Below are 26,386 nucleotides of genomic sequence, written 5' to 3' on the forward strand. Positions count from 1 at the left end.
GTTCACCAGCCCCAGGTTCAATGATTCATTTCCCGGCGGAGCAGCAGGAGAAGGTAGCGACTCTTCGGTGGGTGAGTGAAGGCATCAGGAGCTGTGTTTTAAAAGTAAGTACTTACTGTTTTACTTACTGTTTTCCTTGTCTTTGAGTTTCTTTTGGCGCCGGAGGAACCGGAAGCTGGTCGGCAGCGAGGACTCCTGGGTAGGTATTTTCCTTAAAGGTGCGGAGCTGAGTAAACCCGAGCCACTACACATGTAGTGTTTCCCACCCATCCTCCTCCTCTAACCTAATAATAAGACCCTTTTTACCCTCCTCCTCTAACCAAAAAGGACTGAGCAGGTAAGCTATTTACTGTTTTTGTTAATATCTATAGTTGTACTTAACTAAGGGGTAATTGAATAAAAGAAATGGCAGCCAGTGTAGTGTATTGCTCCTCCTGCAGAATGTTCGAGGTGAGGGAAACCTCCGGTGGCCCTGCCGACTTCACCTGCTGGAAGTGCATCCGTCTCCAGCTCCTATCAGACCGTGTTAGGGAATTGGAGCTGGAGCTGGATGAACTGAGGATCATTCGGGAAGCTGAGGGGTTGATAGATAGAAGCTACACGGAGGTCGTTACTCCACAAATCAAAGGCAGCTGGGTAACAGTTAGAGGTGGGAAGAGGTCAGTGCAGGGATCTCCTGTGGTCGTTCCCCTCAACAAGTATACAGTTTTAGATACTGTTGGGGGGGACGGCCTATCGGGGGCAGGCTGCAGTGACCGGGCCTCTGGCACGGGGTCCTGCACTGTGGCTCAGAAGGGAAGGAGGGAGAATGGGAGAGCACTAGTCATCGGGGACTCGATGGTGAGGAGTACGGACAGGCGGTTCTGTGGGCGCAGGCGAGACGCACGGATGGTTTGTTGCCTCCCTGGTGCCAGGGTCCGTGATGTTTGTGATCGCGTCTTCAGGATCCTTAAAGGGGAGGGGGAGCAGCCAGAGGTCGTGGTGCACATTGGCACCAACGACGTAGGAAGGAAGGGTGGCACAGATGTTAGAAGTGAGTTTAGGGAGTTAGGCTGGAAGCTGAAAGCTCGGACGGACAGAGTTGTTATCTCTGGTTTGTTGCCGGCGCCACGTGATAGTGAGGCTAGGAATAGGGAGAGAGCACAGCTGAACACGTGGCTGCAGGAATGGTGTAGGAGGGAGGGCTTCCAGTTCTTGGATAATTGGACTGCATTCTGGGGAAGATGGGACCTGTTCAAACAGGACGGGCTGCATCTGAACCAGAGGGGCACCAATATCCTGGGAGGGAGGTTTGCTAGTACTGTTCGGGAGGGTTTAAACTAGTTTGGGAGGGGGATGGGAACCGGACTTGTAATCCAGGGACCAGTGGGTCCACTCAGAAAGACAAAGAGTGTAGTGAGGTATTGGGGAAGGTAGCACTGTCGCAGAGGACAGATGGGCACGGAGAAGGGTTAAAGTGCGTATACTTCAACGCAAGAAGCATCAGGAATAAGGTGAGTGAATTGAAGGCGTGGATGGGCACTTGGGACTACGATGTTGTGGCCATCACTGAAACGTGGATAGGTGAGGGGGAGGAATGGTTTTTGGAGGTACCTGGTTATAGATGTTTTCATAAGATTAGGAATGGTGGTAAAAGAGGTGGGGGGGTGGCATTGTTAGTTAGAAATAGTGTAACAACTGCTGAAAGAATTTTCGAGGAGGATCTGCCGACTGAGGCACTGTGGGTTGAGGTCAGGAACAGGAAAGGAGCAGTCACCTTGATGGGAGTTTTCTATAGGCCCCCCAATAGCAGCAGGGAGGTGGAAGAGCAGATTGGGAAACAGATTTTGGAAAGGAGCAGAAGTCACAGGGTAGTAATTATGGGGGATTTCAACTTCCCAAATATTGATTGGCAACTCTTTAGATCGAATAGTTTGGATGGGGTAGTGTTTGTGCAGTATGTCCAGGAAGCTTTTCTGACTCAGTATGTAGACTGCCCGACCAGAGGGGAGGCAATATTGGATTTGGTACTAGGTAATGAACCAGGGCAAGTGATAGAGCTGTTGGTGGGCGAGCACTTTGGAGATAGTGATCACAATTCTGTAGCATTCACTGTGGTAATGGAGAGGGATAGGTATGTGCAACAGGGCAAGGTTTACAATTGGGGGAAGGGTAGATATGATGCTGTCAGGCAGGAACTGAGGAGCATAAGTTGGGAGCATATGCTGGCAGGGAAGGGCACGGTCGAAATGTGGAACTTTTTCAAGGAGCAGATAGTAGGGGCCATTGATAAGCATGTCCCTGTCAGACAGGGAAGGGATGGTCATGTGAGGGAACCGTGGTTGACAAGAGAGGTTGAGAGTCTTGTTAGGAAGAAGAAGGATGCGTATATAAAGTTGAGGAAAAAGGGCACAGGCATAGCTCTGGAGGGATACAAGATGGCCAGGAAGGATCTGAAGAAAGGGATTAGGAGAGCTAAGAGAGGGCATGAAAAATGCTTGGCGGGTAGGATAAAAGAAAACCCCAAGGCCTTTTACGCGTATGTCAGAAATATGAGGATGACTAGGGGGACCATAGGTCCGGTCAAGGACAATAGCGGGAGACTGTGTGTTGAGCCGGAAGAGATAAGTGAGGTTTTGAATGAGTACTTCTCTTCGGTATTTACGAATGAGAAGGGGTGTATTACTGAAGAGGACGGTGGGAAGCAGACTGGTAAGCTCGAGGAAGTGCTCGTTAGGAGGGAAGATGTGTTGGGGCTTTTGAATAACTTGAAGATAGACAAGTCTCCCGGGCCTGACGGGGTATATCCAAGGATGTTATGGGAAGCAAGGGATGAAATTGCAGAGCCGCTGGCAATGATCTTTTCATCTTCTCTGCTGACGGGGGTGGTACCAGGTGATTGGAGGGTGGCAAATGTTGTGCCCCTGTTCAAGAAAGGGAATAGGAACAACCCTGGGAATTACAGGCCAGTTAGTCTTACTTCGGTGGTAGGCAAGTTGATGGAAAAGGTGCTGAGGGATAGGATTTCTGAGCATCTGGAAAGACACTGCTTGATTCGGGACAGTCAGCACGGTTTTGTGAGGGGTAGGTCTTGCCTCACAAGCCTGATTGAATTCTTTGAGCAGGTGACCAAGCAAGTGGATGAGGGTAAACCAGTGGATGTGGTGTACATGGATTTTAGTAAGGCATTTGATAAGGTCCCCCATGGTAGACTTATGGAGAAAGTCAGGAGGCATGGGATAGTGGGGAATGTGGCCAGTTGGATTAAGAATTGGCTAACTGATAGAAGGCAGAGAGTGGTCTTAGATGGTAAATACTCAGCCTGGAGCCCAGTTACCAGTGGCGTGCCGCAGGGATCAGTTCTGGGTCCTCTCCTGTTTGTGATTTTTATTAACGACTTGGATGAGGAAGTCGAAGGGTGGGTCAGTAAATTTGCAGATGATACAAAGGTTGGTGGAGTTGTGGATACCGAGGAGGGCTATTGTCGTCTGCAAAGGGACTTGGATAGGTTGCAGTGCTGGGCTGAAAAGTGGCAGATGGAGTTTAACCCTGAAAAGTGTGAGGTCGTCCATTTTGGAAGGACAAACATGAATGCAAAATACTGGGTTAACGGTAGGGTTCTTGGGCATGTGGAGGAGCAGAGAGACCTTGGGGTCTATGTGCATAGATCATTGAAAGTTGCAACTCAAGTGGATAGGGCTGTGAAGAAGGCATATGGGGTGTTAGCGTTCATTAGCAGAGGGATTGAATTTAAGAGCCGTGAGGTGATGATGCAGCTGTACAGGACCTTGGTAAGGCCTCATTTGGAGTACTGTGTGCAGTTCTGGTCGCCTCATTTTAGGAAGGATGTGGAAGCCTTGGAGAGGGTGCAGAGGAGATTTACCAGGATGTTGCCTGGAATGGAGAATAAGTCTTACGAGGAAAGGCTGAACATTCTAGGCCTCTTCTCATTAGAAAGGAGAAGGATGAGGGGTGACATGATAGAGGTTTATAAGATGATCAGGGGAATAGATAGGGTAGACAGTCAGAAACTTTTTCCCCGGGTGGAGCAAAGCGTTACAAGGGGTCATAAATTTAAGGTGAAGGGTGGGAGATATAAGGGGGATGTCAGGGGAAGGTTCTTTACCCAGAGAGTGGTCGAGGCATGGAATGCCTTGCCCGGGGAAGTTGTTGAGTCAGAAACTTTAGGGACTTTCAAAAGGCTTTTGGATAGGTATATGGATAAAGGAGAATGATGGGGTATAGATTAAATTGTCCTTGACAGAGGACAAAGGATCGGCACAACATTGTGGGCCGAAGGGCCTGTTCTGTGCTGTATGTTCTATGTTCTATGTTCTATGTTCTATTCTCAGAGTCAGTTTGTTCAATGGTGAAACCTCTGTGAATAATTTAATGTATCTACAGAACACTCAAGTCTCAACCTGTTCACCTACACTCTTCACTTCATCCACAATACATGGAATAAAGAGGATCGAAAACTACTTCCAGACAAATCTCACAATCATAGATATTCCTTCTCCTGGAATTATAAAGTAATCTGTTAGAATGTGGGATTGTTTAATTAATAAAACACCAACATCAGCACTGCAGCTGATAATCTACAGATAAATGGAAAGACTCTTGATACCAACTGATAGAGTGAAAACCAGTAAAACATCACATCGATACTTTCTATTTTACAATGTAGTCCAGTGACAGTGAAGGTCCACAGTGAAGCAGAGAAGGAGAAGTGAAAGTGTCAGCAGCAAACTCAGTTCAGTAGCCAGACTTCTGAAGCAGTGTCAGACACACACAGAATGAAATAATATTTGATAACAGTGATAACCAATAAATACACTGAAATCCCAGTTAAACTGAGCCTTGTTATTGGGGAGGGAGGACATTGTTCTGTCCCCTTGTAACACTGAGACTGTGAGATGTCTGATTATCAATCACTGAAAAAAAATCATAAAAATATTCCAGGACCGGTTAGATCCACATCATGAAACTGTTAAAAACTCCTTATGGTCTGATTATTGATCCTCACTGAAACATCACATTCAAATACATTTATTACACAGAATAATCCAGTAATAATGCCACAGTTACTTAAAACAATACCATTAAATACATAATACAGTTCCTGCAAGAATGAAAGAGTAGACAATGAGGAGACTCCATCAGTAAATTGCTGGAAAAGAACAGGCGGCTGTGTAACACACACAGAGGGAAATAATACCGAGTACAGCAGCACAGTTAACATCGATTTACACCATTAACAGCTGAGGTACTGGCTTACCAGGAACTCCAATTGCTGCAAGTACAGGATTATAAATGAATATGAACTGAACGAATACTGGATATCCCATTTCTGTGAGAAGCAGAGACTTCTATTAGCCTGGAATCCACAGCTCCACCAGGCACTCTGAGCTGATCCATTCCAATGGGTACTGATTTATACAGGGGATAAGTCTCCACTGACACGGTTATACCCCTGATCATTGCTATTAGTTACACTCTCCTGAACAAACACATTACATCAACAGCTTTGACTCTGATGTAAATAATGTGGTGGATAAAACACAATCATTTCAATATCAATGACATTTTCTGAGTAAGACCTCTCTCGGAATAAGCCTGAAATCTGTATTCATACTGGACGGATACTACAATTATGAGAGGCATCATTTACATTTTCCATATTATTGCATTGACCTTGTTCACTCCTGGCATTTCTATTGTAAATGTAACTGATCTGTCTGCTGTGGACACTGAATCCAGGGACAAAAGCAATCCCATTTCACTCTGTTCCTGCCTTTTCCCAGTTAAAATGTGAACTTTGAGTCTCTGATTCGGGACCATGTTCAGGGTTACAACCCAGAAACTACTGTGAGTGATATCACGGGACAGACATTGTACGCATCCATTTTGGAGGCAGTTGGGTAGTGATAATATCACTGGTCATGTAATGCAGAGGCCCAACCTGATGGCCTGGGGACAGGGGTTCAAATCCCACCACGGCAGCTATATAAACCAGAGGGAGCTCCCTTTCTGTGTATAAAGTAGGGTGAGCTCGCTCTCCAGCTATAAAGTGGAGGGAACTCCCTCTCTATGTATAAAGTGGAGGGAGCTTCCTCTCCATTTATAAAGTTGGGCACGATGAAGGAAAGAGGAGAGAGGGAAACGAAAGCAAATGGGGAAATGGAGAGAGTGAGAGAGACAAAGTGGAAGACAGTGAGAGACAGAAGAGATAGCGAAATGAGACCTTGACGAAACCCCAGTAACAATCCCCATTGTCTGCCCAGTCTGGTATTTGTGGTTTATTGTGAGTGGTTTAGGGATGAGTGTTCGGTGAGTGTTTGATATTTTCAAACTGCATTGACATTCCCAACAAAAGCAAGAGTTAAATATTCAAAATTAACCAAAGAAATGGCTCAAAGCATTGCTGTCCATGGACAGAGGGACGGAGAGATGGAGGGAGTGAGACACAGATGGAGAGAGACACAGACAGAGTGGGACAGAGACAGAGGGAGAGGGAGAGAGACAGAAAGGGAGGCAGGCAAATGCAGAGTGAGACAAACAGAAAGGGAGGCAGGCAGCTGCAGAGGTAGAGAGACAGGGAGAAAGCGAGTGAGACAGATACAGAGGGAGAGAGACAGATGCAGAGGGAGAAAGGGAGAGAGAGACAGAGAGGGAGGGAGAGAGAGACAGAGAGGGAGGGAGACAAACAGAGGGAGGAACAGAGACAGAGGGAGAGACAGACAGAGAGGGAGGGAGGGCGAGATTAAAGGAAAAACTTTACATCTAATAATGTTGAAAAAGGATCAAAAAAGGATAAAAAGTATAACTGGCTGTGTGCAAGAACTAAATTTGAAAGGGGAGATCAGGGGTTTTGTGTGAGTGTTTTGGGGGCAATTGTTGGATCAGTGATTGATATTTTCAAACTGAAGTGACATTTAATATTATTGAAAAAATATTATTAAACACTGACAAACTTTAGAAGCAGGGGAAATGGGATATAGTGTGTGAAGGGATCTTGACAGAACATCAGTAACAATCCCCATTATCTGCATAGTCCTGTATTGGGGGTTTAGTGAGAGATTTTAGGGGGCGAGTGCTAAAGTGCTTGGTATTTTCAAACTGCAGTGACGTTCCCAGCAAGGGCAAGATTTACAGGTTCAAAATTAACCAAGAAATGGATAAAAACATTTCTGTCCAAGGAGAGAGAGATGGTGTTAGAGACAGAGTCATGGAAAGAGGCAGAGAAAGAGGGAGAGGGTGAGGGAGAGAGCGATAGAGAGAGAAAGATGGGAAGGAGCAGACATGAGAGGGAGAGACAGAGAGAGGATGAGACAAGTTGTAACAATCATTAACAATCCTCATTATCTGCCCAGTCCGGTTTTTGGAGTTTAATGTGAGTGTTTTAGGGGTGAATGTTGGATCAGTGTTTCATATTTTCAAACTGCAATGACATTTCCAACAAGGCTGTTAAAGTATCTAAGAGCAGGGAGGTTATGCTGGAAGTGTATAACTCATTGCTTAAGCACCATAATGGGACCTCCCAGGGCGGGTACAGTGTGCGTTTAGATACAGAGCAAAGCAGTGGATTTAGAGAAGGAGGGAGAGACGGGCAGAAAGAGTGAGGAGATACGGGGAGGCAGGCAGATTGTAGGAGAAACTTTACATCTAACCACGTGAAAAAAACAAATCATTAAAAATATAAATGGACTGCGCACTGAAAATACTGTCCGCACACAACAACTAAAGTCACACACCATCCTAACTTGAAACTATATCACCGTTCCTTCACTGTAACTGGGTCAAAATCCTGGAACTCCCTTCCGAACAGCAGGGTCGGTATACCGACCCCACATGGACTGCAGCGGTTCAAGAAGGAGGCTCAACACCACCTTCTCAAAGGCCATTAGGAATTAGGCCAGTAATGCAAACATCCAACAAATAAATAAGGCAAATAAAAAGTTGACACCGAGTCACTTAAGGAGCTATTAGACGAGACGAACAAAAAATTGGTGAAAGAGGTTGGTTGGAGGGAGCGTCTTCAAAGAGGAAAGAGAGTGAGTGAGACGGAGAGGTTTAGGAAAGGAATTCCAGAGTTAGTGTCTTGGCAGCTTGAAGGCACGGCCACCAATGGTGGAACGATTCAAATTGGGGAGGCGCAAGAGGCCGGAATTAGAGGATCGCAGATATTTGTGGATTGTGGAGCTGGAGGAGATTGCAGAGACAGGGAGGGGTCATTTGTGGAAGACGTTTCCAAACTTCTACCACCCTTTGTATGTGGAAGTGTTTCTAAATTTCATCTTTGAAAGGGCTTTCGACTAATTTTTGATTTTTAGACAGTCCCCCCGTCTTAGACTGTCCCCATCGAATACTCACAAGGCAGGTACGCACGGGGTTAGATTCAGATTAAGGATCCATCGACCAATGCCAGACTCGCTGTTCCTCTGTCTCTTTCTCCTCATCTCTCACTGCCTGCGATGCCCTTTCTCTGCCTCTCCTTCTCCCTCTTCCCATCCAGAGAGCAAGAGGGAGAGATTGAGATAGTGTGCAGAGGGAGATAGAGAGCGAAAAGGGAGAGATAGACTTGGACACCCTCAGAAATTCTCAGAAACGCTCTGACACTCTCTGACACTCTCTGAGAAGAAGTAGGGGTTCACAGTGTCGAAGAGAGGGGAAGAGAGAGATAGACATGGAGAGAGATTACCAGCAAGAGAGTTTACCAGAGATTACCTCTCTCTCAGTCCCTATCACTCCTTTCCAATTTGTTACCATCTCCATCTATTTTTTTCCCTCTGCCCCGATGGTTCACACTCCATGCCTCTCGCTCGTAAGTCTGTGTCTACTGCAGTGAAGGATTGCATCAAATTATTATGTTTTACATTTGCTCTTTCAATCTAACTGAACAATCTCTTCGACTGTGAAAAGAGGGGCCTTGGAGTGAATGTCCACTGATCCCTGAGGGTCACAGGACAGGTGGATAAGGTGGTTAAGAAGGCTTACAGAATAATTTAAAATAAAAACAAGAAATGCTGGAACCACTCAGCAGGTCTGGCTGCATCTGTGAAAAGAGAAGCAGAGTTAACGTTTCGGGTCAGTGACCCTTCTTCGGAACTCTTTCCTTTATTGGCTGATGTAGAGAATATAAGAGCAGGGAGGTTATGCTGTAACTGTATAAAACACTAGCTAGACCACAGCTAGAGTACTGTGTACAGTTCTGGTCACCACATTACAGGAAGGACGTGATCACACTAGGGAGGGGACAGAGGAGATTTACAGAGGATGTTGTCAGGAACGGAGAATTTTAACTATGTGTAAAGATTGGACAGGCTGGAATTGTTTTCTTTGGAACAAAGAAGGTTGAAGGGATGATTTAATTGAGGTGTATAAAATAATGACGGGCCAAGATAGAGTGGATAGGAAAAACCCATTACCCTTAACAGAGGGGTCAATAACCATGGGCATGGATTACAAGATTTCCGCACCAATATCATGAGGGTGTGATGGCTCAAATGGTGGAATACCTGGCTGGATGTTTACAATGGAGCGATTTCCTTCCTGATCATCAAAACTGTCCAAATGGGCCCCAACTTCATCCACATATCTCCCACTCTACCAATATTTCACTCTGCATACCTATGTTTCTCTGTTTGCGTACACAACAGTGAATACATTGAATAAATAGATCTTACATTGTGCCTTTCAATCCACCCCAACAATCTCTCTCTCTCCAACCTTGTCCCTCTCAACAGCACTCTCTCTATCTGCATATCGAAGCCTCTCTCCCTCTGTCTCCCTCTTAGTGTCAGAGATAGCAGGAGGGAGAGACAGAGAGAGACACAGAGAACAACCCCAGCTTCTCCAATCTATCCACGTAACTGAAGTCCCTCATCCCTCGAACCATTCTTGTGAATCTTTTCTGCACCCTCTCTAATTCCCCCACATTCTTCATAAAGTACGGTGTCCAGAATTGGACAATGCTCCAGTTGAAGGCAAACCAGCGTCTTACAAAGGTCATAATTTCCTTGCTTTTGTGTTCAATGTCTCTATTTACAATCTCAGGACACCTTCTGCCGTTTAACCACTTTCTGAACCTGCCCTGCCACCTTCAGTGACTGGTGCACAAATATCCCCCAGATGTTTCTGTTCCTGCATCTCCTTTAGATTTCTATCCTTTACTTTATCGCGTCTCTCATCCTTCTTCCTAAACGTGGAGGCGGAAGATAGCGGGCATGGTTCTTAATGAATACATTGCGACTATCTTCACAAAAGAGGGGACACAGACATTGTAGTCAATGAGGAGGGGTTTGAAATATTGAATGGGATAAACAGTGAGAGAGGAAATATTAAGGGGTTTAGCATCTTTGAAAGCTGATAATTCACCAGGCTCAGACTGTTTCGAGGTGCAAAGGAGGAAATATCAGTGGCTCTGACCATCATTTTCCAATCTTCTATGTTTATAGTCGTGCTGCCAGAGTACTGGAGGACTGCGCATGTTGTACTATTGATTAACAAGGGAGAAAGTAAATGACTGAATAATTACAGGCCACCCAGCCTAATCACTGTGGAGGGCAATTTATTGGGCACAAGGGAATGATTAATTCCTTTCTAGTACTGTGTCTCTATGTGTCTCCATGTCTGTGTCTCTGTCACAATTTGAGCAGCACCGTTACATTGGTGAGGAGTCGGTCTCTGGAATAAATGTCCCAGTGTTGAGGTCACATAAAATGGCCACCGAGAACCAGCCTAAAATGGCTGACTAATGTTTGTGGATTTCCACAGATATTTGAGAGAGGAGAGAGAGAGAGAGACAGACAGACAGAAAGAGAGACAAAGAGAGAGACACAGACCAAGAAACAGAGAGTGATCGCGAGATATTTGTCACTGGACAGAGGAAGAGGAGGAGGCCATTTCGCAACTCAAACCACATCTGTCATTCAATGAGCTAATGGCTGATGTGTGATCTAACTCCATGTACCTATCTTTGCCCCTTAATACCTTTGGTTAACAAAAATCTATCAATCTCAGATTTAAAAACTAACAAGTGTCTCAGCATCAATTGCTGTTTATGGAAGAGAGTTCCAAACTGATACCAAACCTGGTGTTTTGAAGTGTTTCTTCATTTCCCCCCCGAAAGGTTTTTCGACTGCGTTTAGATTTTTAACCTATGCCTCCAGGTTCCTGACTCCGCAGCCACTGGGAATTGTTACTCTCTGTCCACCCGTTCAGTTTCCCTTATTATCTTGAAAACATTCATCAAATCACCCCATAACCTTCCAAATTCCAGGGAATGGACATGTTGGAGCAGGAGGGGAGACTGGAGCAGATGGTTTGGGAAAGTGGATAAACTGAACCAATGGATGAGGAGACTGAGGATTCAATACAGTGAGAGGAGAGGCTGAGATTCACAGGGAGAGACTGCAGCAGAGTGTTAGAGGAAATATAATCTATAGATCCCAGTAATACAACTCAATTCATACATTCAAACAATAATCCCTGTGGTTATTGGTGTTGGAGAACAGTTCATTGTTTCTCCAATATAGTCAATATATTTAGTTTGTACAGGCTATTAAATATAAATTTAAATATATTTCTGATATCAGCCTCGCTCTTTATTGAATTCAGCAGTCACAGAGATTTTAAAGTGAAGTATTTAAATAATGAATTACCAACAGTGATGAATTGATTCTATTCTGTTCATTCAGTCACTAAGTAAGGAATAGGAACTTTCTCCAAAACAAAATGAGGACCTGACAGAAATCAACACAGAGGATCAAGTCCAACAGGAAAATGAACACAATCTGACAACAGACAACTTCAACTCACAGTTTCTCTCACTAATTGTTCTGGACATTCCAGCACTTTATGATAGTGAATTATTTACACTGCTGCTTCTTTCTCTTTCTCTTTACTTCTGCTTATCTCTTTCCCTCGGTTTCGTTCTCCCTGCTCCTTTTCTCCTTCCCTATCTCTCCGGAGTACTCACACCCTGTAAATTGTTACTTAATGCTGCTTTTCACATATGATTTATTCCTAACAATCTGCACCTGTGTTCTGTTCAGCAGCCCCAGGTTCAATGATTCTATTCTCAGAGTCAGTTTGTTCAATGGTGAAACCTCTGTGAATAATTTAATGTATCTACAGAACACTCAAGTCTCCACCTGTTCACCTACACTCTTCACTTCATCTACAATACATGGAATAAACAGGATCGAAAGCTACTTCCACACAAACCTCACAATCATTGAAATTCCTTCCCCTGGAATTATAAAGTAATCTGTTAGAATGTGGGATTGTTTAATTAATAAAACACCAACATCGGCGCTGCAGCTGAAAATCTACAGATAAATGGAAAGACTCTTGATTCCAACTGATAGAGTGAAAACCAGGAAAACATCACATCAATACTTTCTATTTTACAATGTAGTCCAGTGACAGTGAAGGTCCACAGTGAAGCAGAGAAGGAGAAGTGAAAGTGTCAGAAGCAAACTCAGTTCAGTAGCCAGACTTCTGAAGCAGCGTCAGACACACACAGAATGAAATAATATTTGATAACAGTGATAATCAAAAAATACATTGAAATCCCAGTTAAACTGAGCCATGTTATTGGGGAGGGAGGACATTGTTCTGTCCCCTTGTAACACTGAGACCGTGAGATGTATCATTATCAATCAAAAAAAATCATTAAAATATTCCAGGACCGGTTAGATCCACATCACGAAAATATTAAAACGTCCTAATGGTTTGATTATTGATCCGAACTGAAACATCTCATTCCAATACATTCAATACACCGAATAATCCAACAACAAAGCCAAACAATACCATTAAATACATAACACAACTCCTACAAGAATGAAAGAGTAGACAATGAGGAGATTCCATCAGTAAATTGCTGGAAAAGAACAGGTGGCTGTGGAACACACACAGAGGGAAATAATACCTAGTACAGCAACATAGTTAACATCTATTTAGAACATTAACAGCGGAGATACTGCTTCCCAGCAACTCCAATTGCTGCAAGTACAGGATAATAAATGCGTTCTATATGATAAATTGCTGGATATCCCATTTCTATGAGAAGAAGAGACTTCTATTAGCCTGGAATCCACGGCTCCAGCAGGCACTCTGAGCTGATCCATTCCAATGGGTCCTGATTTATATAGGGGATTAGTCTCGACTGACACGGTTCTTCTCCTGATCATTGCTATTAGTTATACTCACCTGAACAAAAACATTACATCAGCAGCTTTGAATCTGATGTAAATAATATGGTGGATAAAACACAATAATTTCAATGTCAATGACATTTTCTGAGTAAGACCTCTCTCGGAATAAACCTGAAATCTGTCCTCATACTGGACGGATGGCAATTATGAGAGGCATCATTTACATTTTCCATATTATTGTATTGACCTTGTTCACTCCTGGCTTTTCTATTGTAAATGTAACTGATCTGTCTGCAGTGGACACTGAATCCAGGGACAAAAGCAATCCCGTTTCACTCTGTTCCTGCCTTTTCTCAGTTAAAATGTGAACTTTGAGTCTCTGATTCCGGACCATGTTCAGGGTTACAGCCCAGAAACTACTGTGAGTGATATTACGGGACAGACACTGTACGCATCCATTTGGGGGGCAGTTGGGTAGTGATAATATCACTGGTCATGTAATCCAGAGGCCCAACCTGATGGCGTGGGGACAGGGGTTAAAATCCCACCATGGCGGCTGGATAAACCAGAGGGAGCTCCCTTTCTATGTATGAAGTGGAGTGAGTGACCTCGCGATGTATAAAGTGGAGAGAGCGCCCTCTCAGTTTCAAGTGGAGGGAGCTCCCGCTTTATTTATACCGTGGGAGGAGCATCCTCTCCATTTATAAAGTTGGAGGCGATGAAGTAAAGAGAAGAGAGGGAAACCGAAACAAATGGGGAAATGGAGAGAGAGGGACAAAGTGGAAGACAGTGAGAGACAGAAGAGATAGTGAAATGAGATTTTGACGGAACCCCAGTAACAATCCCCATTGTCTGCCCAGTCCGGTATTTGGGGTTTAATGTGAGCGTTTTAGGGATGAGTGTTAGATGAGTGTCTGATATTTTCAAACAGCATTGACATTCCCAAAAAAAGCAAGAGTTAAAGATTCAAAATTAACCAAACAAATGGCTCACAGCATTGCTGTCCATGCACAGAGGGACAGAGAGATGGAGGGAGTGAGACACAGATGGAGAGAGACACAGACAGAGTGGGACAGAGAAAGAGGGAGAGAGAGAGAGACAGAGCGAGCATGATAGACAAAAAAGCAGAAACAGAGACAGAGGGAGAGAGACAGAAAGGGAGGCAGGCAAATGCAGAATGAGACAGACAGAAAGGGAAGCAGGCAGATGCAGAGGGAGAGTGACAGGGAGAAAGCGAGCGAGACAGATACAGAGGAAGAGAGACAGATTCAGAGGGAGAAAGGGACAGAGAGAGAGAGAGGGAGGGAGACAAACAGAGGGAGAAACAGAGACAGAGGGAGAGACAGACAGAGAGAGAGGGAGTGCGAGATTATAGGAAAAACTTTGCATCTAATCATGTTGAAAAAGGATAGAATTGAAAAGTAAAACTGGCTGTGTATAAGAGCTAATTTTGAAAAGAAACATCAGGGGTCTCTTGTGAGTGTTTTGGGGGCAAGTGTTGGATCAATGATGGATATTTTCAAATTGAAGTGACATTTAATATTATTGAAAAAAATAGTATTAAACACTGACAAACTTTGGAAGCAAGGGAAATGGGATACAGTGTGTGAGGGGACCTTGACAGAACCTCAGTAATAATCCCCATTATCTGCACAGTCCTGTATTGGGGGTTTAGTGTGAGAGTTTAGGGGGCGAGTGTTGAACAGTGTTTGATATTTTCAAACTGCAGTGACGTTCCCAGCAAGGGCAAGATTGACAGGTTCAAAATTAACCAAGAAATGGATAAAAACATTTCTATCCAAGGAGAGAGAGATGGTGTTAGAGACAGAGTCATGGAAAGAGGCAGAGAAAGAGGGAGAGGACAAGGGAGAGAGAGAAAGAGAGAGAAAGTTGGGAAGAAACTGACATGAGAGGGAGAGACAGAGAGAGGATGAAACAAGTTGTAACAATCATTAACAATCCTCATTATTTGGCCATTTCTGTTTTTGGAAGTTAGTGTGAGTGTTTTAGAGGTGAATGTTGGATCAGTGTTTCATATTTTCAAACTGCAGTGCCATTCCCAACAAGGCTGTTAAAGTATATAAGAGCAGGGAGGTTATGCTGGAACTGTATAACTCATTGCTTAAGCACCATAATGAGACCTCCCAGGGCAGGTACAGTGTGAGTTTAGATCCAGAGTAAAGCAGTGGATTTAGAGAAGGAGGGAGAGATGGGCAGAAAGAGTGAGGAGATACGGGGAGGCAGGCAGATTGTAGGAGAAACTTTACATCTAACCACGTGAAAAAAGTAAATAATTAAAAATATAAATGGACTGCGCACTGAAAATACTGTCCGCACACAACAACGAAAGTCACACACCATCCTAACTTGAAACTATATCGCCATTCCTTCTCTGTGACTGGGTCAAAATCCTGGCACTCGCTTCCAAACAGCACTGTAGGTTTACCTACCCCACATGGACTGCAGCGGTTCAAGAAGGAGGCTCAAAACCACCTTCTCAAGGGCAATTAGGAATGGGCAATAAATGCTGGCCTGGCCAGTAACGCACACATCCAACAAATAAATAAGGCAAATAAAAAGTTGCCACCGAGTCACTTAAGGAGATATTACACGAGACGAACAAAAACTTTGTCAAAGATGTTGATTTGAGGGAGCGTCTTCAAAGAGGAAGGAGAGTTAGTGAGACGGAGAGATTTAGGAAAGGAATTCCAGAGTTTGGGCCTTGGCAGCTTGAAGGCACGGCCACCAATGGTGGAACAATTCAAACTGGGGATGTTCAAGAGGCCAGAATTAGAGGATCGCAGAGATTGGGGGATTGTGGAGCTGGAGGTGATTGCAGAGATAGGGAGGGGTTATTTGTGGAAGACAGTTCCAAACTTCTACCACCCTTTGTATGTAGAAGTGTTTCTAAATTTCATCTTTGAAAGGGCTTTCGACTAATTTTTGATTTTTAGACAGTCCTCCCCGTCCGAGACTGTCCCCATTGAATACTCACAGGACAGGTACGCACGGGGTGAGATACAGAGTAAAGATCCATCTACCAATGCCAGACTCGCTGTTCATCTATCTCTTTCTCCTCATCTCTCACTGCCTGCAACACATTTTCTCAGCCTCTCCTTCTCCCTCTTCCCATCCTGAGAGCAAGAGGGAGAGATTGAGATAGTGTACAGAGGGAGAAAGAGAGAGAACACAGAGAGATAGACTTGGAAAGTGAGTAACAGAGAGAAGAAATAGGGTTTCAGAGAGTAGAAGAGAGGGGAAGAGAGAGATAGAGATGGAGAGAGATTACCAGCAAGAGAGTTTACCAGAGATTCCCTCTCTCTCAGTCCCTATCACTCCTTTCCAATTTGATACCATCTCCATCTATTTTTCTCCCTCTACCCGGATGTTTCACACTCCATGCCTCTCGCTCGTATGTCTGTGTATACTGCAGTGAAGGATTACATCAAATTATTATGTTTTACATTTGCCCTTTCAATCTAACTGAACAATATCTCAGACTGTGAACAGAGGGGTCTTGGAGTGACTGTCCACTGATTCCTGAGTGTAACAGGACAGGTGGATAAGGTGGATAAGAATGCTTACGGAATACTTCCCTTTATTGGCCGATGTAGAGAAAGTAAGAGCAGGGAGGTTATGCTGGAACTGTATAAAACACTAGTTAGACCACAGCTAGAGTACTGTGTACAGTTCTGGTCACCACATTACAGGAAGGATGTGATCACACTAGAGAGGGTACAGAGGAGATTTACAGAGGATGTTGTCAGGAATGGAGAATTTTAACGATGAGTAGAGATTGGATAGGGTGGAATTGTTTTCTTTGGAACACAGAAGGTTGAAGGGAAGATTTAATTGAGGTGTATAAAATGATGATGGGCCAAGATAGAGTGGAAAGGAAGGACCCATTTCCCTTAACACATGGGGCAATAACCATGGGCATAGATTTCAAGATTTCCACACCAATATCATGAGGGTTCCATGGTGGAATACCTTGCTGGATGTTTACAATGGAGCGTTTTCCTTCCTGATCATCACAACTGGCCGCATGAGCACCAACTTCATCCACATTTCTCCCACTCGACCAATATTTCACTCGACATAACTATCTTTCTCTGTTTGCATACACAGCAGTGAAAGATGACATCAAATGAATATATCTTCCATTCTCCCTTTCAATCCACCCCAACAATCTCTCTCTCTCCAATCTTCCTCTCCACAGCACTCTCACTGCCTGCATATCTAAGCCTCCCTCCCTCTGTCTCCCTCTTGGTGTCAAAGATTGCAAGAGGGAGAGACAGAGAGCTGAGGACAGATAGAGACACAAAGAACAACCCCAGCTTCTCCAATCTATCCAAATAACTGAATTCCCTCATCCTGGAACCATTCTTGTGAATCTTTTTTGCACCCTCTCTAATGCCCCCACATTCTTCCTAAAGTACGGTGTCCATAATAGGACAATGCTCCAGTTGAAGGCAAACCAGCATTTTACAAAGGTCATAGTTTCCTTGCCTTTGTATTCAATGTCTCTATATATAATCTCAGGACCCCTTATGCCGTTTAACCACTTTCTGAACCTGCCCTGCCACCTTCAGTGATTGGTGTACAAATATCCCCCAGATGTGTCTGTTCCTGCACCTCCTTTAGAATTCTATCCTTGACTTTATATCGTCTCTCCTCCTTTTTCCTGACCGTGGAGGTGGAAGATGCGGGCATGGTTCTTAATGAATACATTGCGGCTGTCCTCAAAAAAGGGGAGATGACAGACATTGTAGTCAATGAGGAGGGGTTTGAAATATTGAATGGGATAAACAGTGAGAGAGGAAATATTCAGGGGTTTAGTATCTTTGAAAGCTGATAATTCACCTGGTTCAGACTGTTTAGAGGTGCAAGGGAGGAAATAGCAGAGGCTCTGACCATCGTTTTCCAAACCTCTCTGGTTACAGTCTTGCTCCCAGAGGACTGGAGGACTGTGTATGTTGTACTATTGATTAACAAGGGTGAAAGTAATAGACTGAGTAATTACACGCCACCCAGCCTAATCATAGTGGAGGGAAAATTATTGGGCACAATGGAATGATTAATTCCTTTCTAGTACTGTGTCTCTCAGTGTCTCCATGTCTGTGTCTCTGTCACAATTTCATTCCTACCCTTACATTGGTGAGGAGTCCGTCTCTGGAATAAATGTCCCAGTGTTGTGGTAACATAAAATGGCCACCGAGAACCAGCCTAAAATGGCTGACCATTGTTTGTGGATTTCCACAGATATTTGAGAGAGGTGAGAGAGACCGACAGAAAGACAGAAAGCGAGACAAGGAGAGAGACACAGACCAAGAAACAGAGAGTGATAGCAAGATATTTATCATTGGACAGAGGAAGAGGAGGAGGCCATTTGGCCCCTCAGCCCTCTTCTGTCATTCAGTGAGATCATGGCTGATGTGTGATCTAACTCCATGTACCTATCTTTGCCCCTTAATACCTTTGGTTAACAAAAATCTATCAATCTCAGATTTAAAAACTAACAAGTGTCTCAGCATCAATTGCTGTTTACGGAAGAGAGTTCCAAACTGATACCACACCTGGTGTTTTGAAGTGTTTCTTCATTTCACTTCTGAAAGGTTTTTAGACTTCGTTTAGGTTTTTAAACTATGCCTCCAGGTTCCTGACTCCGCAGCCACTGGGAATTGTTACTCTCTGTCCACCCGTTCAGTTTCCCTTATTATCTTGAAAACATTACATCAAATCACCCCACAACCTTCCAAATTCCAGGGAATGGACATGTTGGAGCAGGAGGGGAGACTGGAGCAGATGGTTTGGGAAAGTGGTTAAACTGAAGCAATGGATGAGGAGACTGAGGATTCAATACAGTGAGAGGAGAGGCTGAGATTCACAGGGAGAGACTGCAGCAGAGTGTTAGAGGAAATCTAATCTATAGATCCCAGTAATACAACTCAATTCATACATTCAAACAATAATCCCTGTGGTTATTGGTGTTGGAGAACAGTTCATTGTTTCTACAATATAGTCAATATATTTAGTTTGTACAGGCTATTAAATATAAATTTAAATATATTTCTGATATCAGCCTCGCTCTTTATTGAATTCAGCAGTCACAGAGATTTTAAAGTGAAGTATTTAAATAATGAATTACCATCAGTGATGAACTGATTCTATTCTGTTTATTCAGTCACTAAGTAAGGAATAGGAACTTTCTACAAAACAAAATGAGGACCTGACAGAAATCAACACAGAGGATCAAGTCCAACAGGAAAATGAACACAATCTGACAACAGACAATTTCAACTCACAGTTTCTCTCACTAATTGTTCTGGACATTCCAGCACTTTATGATAGTGAATTATTCACACTGCTGCTTCTTTCTCTTTCTCTTTACTTCTGCTTTTCCTTTCCCATCGGTTTCGTTCTCCCTGCTCCTTTTCTCCTTCCCTATCTCTCAAGAATACTCACACCCTGTAAACTGTTACTTAATGCTGCTTTTCACATATGATTTAATCCTAATATTCTGCGTCTGTGTTCTGTTCACCAGCCCCAGGTTCAATGATTCTATTCTCAGAGTCAGTTTGTTCAATGGTGAAACCTCTGTGAATAATTTAATGTATCTACAGAACACTCAAGTCTCAACCTGTTCACCTTCACTCTTCACTTCATCCACAATGCATGGAATAAACAGGATCGAAAGCTACTTCCACACAAACCTCACAATCATTGAATTTCCTTCTCCTGGAATTATAAAGTAATCTGTTAGAATGTGGGATTGTTTAATTAATAAAACACCAACATCAGCGCTGCAGCTGATAATCTACAGATAAATGGAAAGACTCTTGATTCCAACTGATAAAGTGAAAACCAGTAAAACATCACATCGATACTTTCTATTTTGCAATGTAGTCCAGTGACAGTGAAGGTCCACAGTGAAGCAGAGAAGGAGAAGTAAAAGGGTCAGCAGCAAACTCAGTTCAGTAGCCAGACTTCTGAAACAGTGTCAGACACACAGAATGAAATAATATTTGATGACAGTGATAATCAATAAATACATTGAAATCACAGTTAAACTGAGCCATGTTATTGGGGAGGGAGGACATTGTTCTGTCCCCTTGTAACACTGAGACCGTGAGATGTCTCATTATGAATAACCAAAATAAAGAAAATCATAAAAATATTCCAGGACCGATGAGATCCACATCATCAAACTGTTAAAAGCTCCTGATGGTCTGATTATTGATCTTAACGGCGATACTTGATGTGAATGCAGTCAATACACAGAATAATCCAGTAACAATGCCACGGTTACTGAAACCAAGACAATAAAAGACATGACACAACTCCTGCAAGAATGAAAGAATAGACAATGAGGAGATTCCATCAGTAAATTGCTGGAAAAGCACAGGCGGCTTTGCAACGCACAGAGAGGGAAATAATACCGAGTACAGCAGCACAGTGAACACCGATTGACACCATTAGCAGCTGAGATACTGGCTTCCCAGGAACTCCAATTGCTGCAAGTACAGAATAGTAAATGCCTTCTATCTGATGCATTACTGGATATCCTATTCCTGTGAGAAGCAGAGACTTCTGTTAGCCTGGAATCCACAGCTCCAGCAGGCACTCTGAGCTGATCCATTCCAATGGGTCCTGATTTATACAGGGGATAAGTCTCCACTGACACGGTTATACCCCTGATCATTGCTATTCGTTACACTCACCTGAACAAACACATTACATCAGCAGCTTTGAGTCTGATGGAAATAATGTGGTAGATAAAACACAATCATTTCAATGTCAATGACATTTTCTGAGTAAGACCTCCCTTGGAATAAACCTGAAAACTGTCCTCATACTGGACAGATGCGACAATTATGAGTGGCGTCATTTACATTTTCCATATTATTGTATTGACCTTGTTCACTCCTGGCATTTCTATTGTAAATGTAACTGATCTGTCTGCAGTGGACACTGAATCCAGGGACAAAAGCAATGCCGTTTTACTCTGTTCCTCTCTTTTTCCCAGTTAAAACGTGAACTTTGATGATCTGATTCAGGACCGTGTTCAGGGTTACAGCCCAGAAACTACTGTGAGTGATATTGAGGGACAGACTCTGTACACATCCATTAGGGAGGTAGTCGCATAGTGATAATATCACTGCATAAGTAATCCGGACGCCAAACCTTCTTTGCTGGGGATAGGGGTTCAAAACCCACCTTGGCAGCTGTCTAAAATAGAAGGTGCTCCCTCTCGATGCATAAAGTGGAGAGAGCTCCCTCTGTATGTACACACTGGAAGAAGCTCCCTCTCTATGTATCAAGTGGAGGGAGTACCCTCCCTATGTATAAATTGGAGGGAACTCCCTCTCCATGTATCACGTGGAGGGAGCACCCTCTCCATGTATCATGTGGAGCGAGCTCCCACTCTCTGCATAAAATAGTGGGAGCAACCCCTCTACGCAGATAGTGGATGGAGCTCCCTCGCTCTGTATAAAGTGGAAGGAGCTCCATCTCTATGAATAAAGTGGAGGGATCTCCCCCATATACGTAAATTGGAGGAAGCACTCTCTATGTATAAAGTGGAGGGAGCTCCATCTCTATGTATAAAGTGGACGGAGCTCCATCTCTATGTATAAAGAGGAGGGAGCTTCCTCTCTATGTAGAAAGTGGACGGAGCTCCCTCTCTATGTAGAAAGTGGACGGAGCTCCCTCTCTATGTAGAAAGTGGACGGAGCTCCCTCTCTATGTAGAAAGTGGACGGAGCTCCCTCTCTATGTAGAAAGTGGACGGAGCTCCCTCTCTATGTAGAAAGTGGACGGAGCTCCCTCTCTATGTAGAAAGTGGACGGAGGTCCCTCTCTATGTAGAAAGTGGACGGAGCTCCCTCTCTATGTAGAAAGTGGACGGAGCTCCCTCTCTATGTAGAAAGTGGACGGAGCTCCCTCTCTATGTAGAAAGTGGACGGAGCTCCCTCTCTATGTAGAAAGTGGACGGAGCTCCCTCTCTATGTAGAAAGTGGACGGAGCTCCCTCTCTATGTAGAAAGTGGACGGAGCTCCCTCTCTATGTAGAAAGTGGACGGAGCTCCCTCTCTATGTAGAAAGTGGACGGAGCTCCCTCTCTATGTAGAAAGTGGACGGAGCTCCCTCTCTATGTAGAAAGTGGACGGAGCTCCCTCTCTATGTAGAAAGTGGACGGAGCTCCCTCTCTATGTAGAAAGTGGACGGAGCTCCCTCTCTATGTAGAAAGTGGACGGAGCTCCCTCTCTATGTAGAAAGTGGACGGAGCTCCCTCTCTATGTAGAAAGTGGACGGAGCTCCCTCTCTATGTCTAAACTGGACGGAGCTCCATCTCTATGTCTAAACTGGACGGAGCTCCCTCTCTATGTCTAAACTGGACGGAGCTCCCTCTCTATGTCTAAACTGGACGGAGCTCTCTCTCTATGTGTAAAGTGGAGGGAGCTCCCTCTCTCCACATAAAGTGGAGGGAGCTCCCTCTCCATGTATTAAGCGGACGGAGCTCCCTCTCCATGTATGAAGTGGAGGGAGCTCCCTCCCTATGTATAAAGTGGAGGGAGCTCCCTCTCTATGTATAAAGAGGAGGGAGCGCCCTCTCTATGTATAAAGTGGACGGAGCTCCCTCCCTATGTATAAAGTGGAGGGATCTCCCTCTCTACGTATCCAGTGGAGGGAGCTCCCTCTGGACGTATAAAGTGGAGGGAGCTCCCTCTCCACGTATAAACTGGATTGAGCACCCTCTGTACGTTTCCAGTGGAGTCGGCTCCCTCTCTACGTATCAAGTGGAGGGAGCTCCCTCTCTACGTATCATGTGGAGGGAGCTCCCTCTCTACGTATCAAGTGGAGGGAGCTCCCGCTCTACGTCTGCAGTGGAGTGAATTCCCTCTCTATGAATAAAGTGGTCGGAGTTCTCCCTCTATTTATCCAGAGGAGGGAGCTCCCTCTCTATGCATCCAGAGGAGGGAGCTCCCTCTCTATGTATCCAGAGGAGGGAGCTCCCTCTCTATGTATCAAGTGGAGGGAGCTCCCGCTCTACGTATGCAGTGGAGTGAATTCCCTCTCTATGAATAAAGTGGTCGGAGTTCTCCCTCTATGGATAAAGTGGAGGGAGCTCCCTCTCTATGTACAAAGAGGAGGGAGCTCCCTCTCTATGTATAAAGCGGAAGGAGCTCCCTCTCTATGTGCAAAGTGGAGGGAGCTCCCTCTCTATGTAGAAAGTGGATGGAGCTCCCTCTGTACGTATACAGTGGAGGGAGCTCCCTCTCTTTGTATAAAGTGGAGGGAGCTCCCTCTCTTTGTATAAAGTGGAGGGAGCTCCCTCTGTTCGTATAAAGTGGAGGGAGCACCCTCTCAACGTATAAACTGGAGTGACCACCCTCTGTTGTTATACAGTTGAGCGAGCTCCCTCTCTGTGTATAAACTGGAGTGAGCACCCTCTGAACGTTTCCAGTGGAAGGAGCTCCCTCTCTCTGTATAAAGTGGAAGGAGCTCCCTCTCCATGTATAAAGTGGATGGAGCTCCATCTCTATCGATAAAGTGGAGGGAGCTCCCTCTCTATGTATAAAGTGGACGGAGCAACCTCTCCATGTATAAAGTGGAGGGAGCTCCCTCTCGATGTATAAAGTGGAGGGAGCTCCCACTCTATGTATAAAGTGGAGGGAGCTCCCTCTCTATGTCGAAACTGGACGGAGCTCCCTCTCTCTGTATAAAGTGGATGGAGCTCCATCTCTATCGATAAAGTGGAGGGAGCTCCCTCTCTAATTATAAAGTGGAGGGAGCTCCCTCTCCATGTATTAAGCGGACGGAGCTACCTCTCCATGTATGAAGCGGACGGAGCTCCCTCTCCATGTATTAAGCGGACGGAGCTCCCTCTCCATGTATTAAGCGGACGGAGCTCCCTCTCCATGTATTAAGCGGACGGAGCTCCCTCTCCATGTATTAAGCGGACGGAGCTCCCTCTCCATGTATTAAGCGGACGGAGCTCCCTCTCCATGTATTAAGCGGACGGAGCTCCCTCTCCATGTATTAAGCGGACGGAGCTCCCTCTCCATGTATTAAGCGGACGGAGCTCCCTCTCCATGTATTAAGCGGACGGAGCTCCCTCTCCATGTATTAAGCGGACGGAGCTCCCTCTCCATGTATTAAGCGGACGGAGCTCCCTCTCCATGTATTAAGCGGACGGAGCTCCCTCTCCATGTATTAAGCGGACGGAGCTCCCTCTCCATGTATTAAGCGGACGGAGCTCCCTCTCCATGTATTAAGCGGACGGAGCTCCCTTCCTATGTATAAAGTGGAGGGAGCTCCCTCTCTATGTATAAAGAGGAGGGAGCGCCCTCTCTATGTATAAAGTGGACGGAGCTCCCTCCCTATGTATAAAGTGGAGGGATCTCCCTCTCTACGTATCCAGTGGAGGGAGCTCCCCCTGGACGTATAAAGTGGAGGGAGCTCCCTCTCCACGTATAAACTGGATTGAGCAACCTCTGTACGTTTCCAGTGGAGTCGGCTCCCTCTCTACGTATCAAGTGGAGGGAGCTCCCTCTCTATGTATAAAGTGGTCGGAGTTCCCTCTCTATGGATAAAGTGGAGGGAGCTCCCTCTCTATGTATAAAGCAGAGTGAGCTCCCTCTCTATGTATAAAGCGGAAGGAGCTCCCTCTCTATGTATAAAGCGGAGGGAGCTCCCTCTCTATGTATAAAGTGGACGGAGCTCCCTCTCTATGTACACAGTGGAGGGAGCTCCCTCTATTCTTATAAAGTGGAAGGAGCTCCCTCTCTATGTATAAAGTGGACGGAGCTCCCTCTCTATGTATAAAGTGGACGGTGCTCCCTCTCTATGTGCAAAGTGGAGGGAGCTCCCTCTCGAAGTATAAAGTGGACGGAGATCCCTCTCTAAATATAAAGTGGAGGGAGCTCCCTCTCTATGTATAAAGTGGATGGAGCTCCCTCTCTATGTATAAAGTGGATGGAGCTCCCTCTCTATGTATAAAGTGGATGGAGCTCCCTCTCTATGTCTAAAGTGGATGGAGCTCCCTCTCTATGTCTAAAGTGGATGGAGCTCCCTCTCTATGTATAAAGTGGATGGAGCTCCCTCTCTATGTATAAAGTGGAGGGAGCTCCCTCTCTATGTATAAAGTGGACGGAGCTCCCTCTCTATGTATAAAGTGGAGGGAGCTCCCTCTCTATGTATAAAGTGGACGGAGCTCCCTCTCTATGTATAAAGTGGACGGAGCTCCCTCTCTATGTATAAAGTGGACGGAGCTCCCTCTCTATGTATAAAGTGGACGGAGCTCCCTCTCTCTGTGCAAAGTGGAGGGAGCTCCCTCTCTATGTATAAAGTGGAGGGAGCTCCCTCTCTATGTATAAAGTGGATGGAGCTCCCTCTCTATGTATAAAGTGGATGGAGCTCCCTCTCTATGTATAAAGTGGATGGAGCTCCCTCTCTATGTATAAAGTGGATGGAGCTCCCTCTCTATGTATAAAGTGGATGGAGCTCCCTCTCTATGTATAAAGTGGATGGAGCTCCCTCTCTATGTATAAAGTGGATGGAGCTCCCTCTCTATGTATAAAGTGGATGGAGCTCCCTCTCTATGTATAAAGTGGATGGAGCTCCCTCTCTATGTATAAAGTGGATGGAGCTCCCTCTCTATGTATAAAGTGGATGGAGCTCCCTCTCTATGTATAAAGTGGATGGAGCTCCCTCTCTATGTATAAAGTGGATGGAGCTCCCTCTCTATGTATAAAGTGGAAGGAGCTCCCTCTCTATGTATAAAGTGGATGGAGCTCCCTCTCTATATATAAAGTGGAGGGAGCTCCCTCTCTATATATAAAGTGGAGGGAGCTCCCTCTCTGTGTATAAAGTGGCCGGAGCTCCATCTCTATCGATAAAGTGGAGGGAGCTCCCTCTCATTGTATAAAGTGGACGGACCTCCCTCTCGATATATAAAGTGGAGGGAGCTCCCTCTCGATGTATAAAGTGGAGGGAGCTCCCTCTCGATGTATAAAGTGGAGGGAGCTCCCACTCTATGTATAAAGTGGAGGGAGCTCCCTCTCTCTGTCTAAACTGGACGGAGCTCCCTCTCTATGTATAAAGTGGAGGCAGCTCCCTCTCGATGTATAAAGTGGAGGGAGCTCCCTCTCTATGTATAAAGTGGAGGGAGCTCCCTCTCTATGTATAAAGTGGAGGGAGCTCCCTCTCTCCATATAAAGTGGAGGGAGCTCCCTCTCTAATTA

This window comes from Heterodontus francisci, chromosome 22 (genome assembly GCF_036365525.1).
Source record: "Heterodontus francisci isolate sHetFra1 chromosome 22, sHetFra1.hap1, whole genome shotgun sequence".
Lineage (NCBI taxonomy): Eukaryota > Metazoa > Chordata > Chondrichthyes > Heterodontiformes > Heterodontidae > Heterodontus > Heterodontus francisci.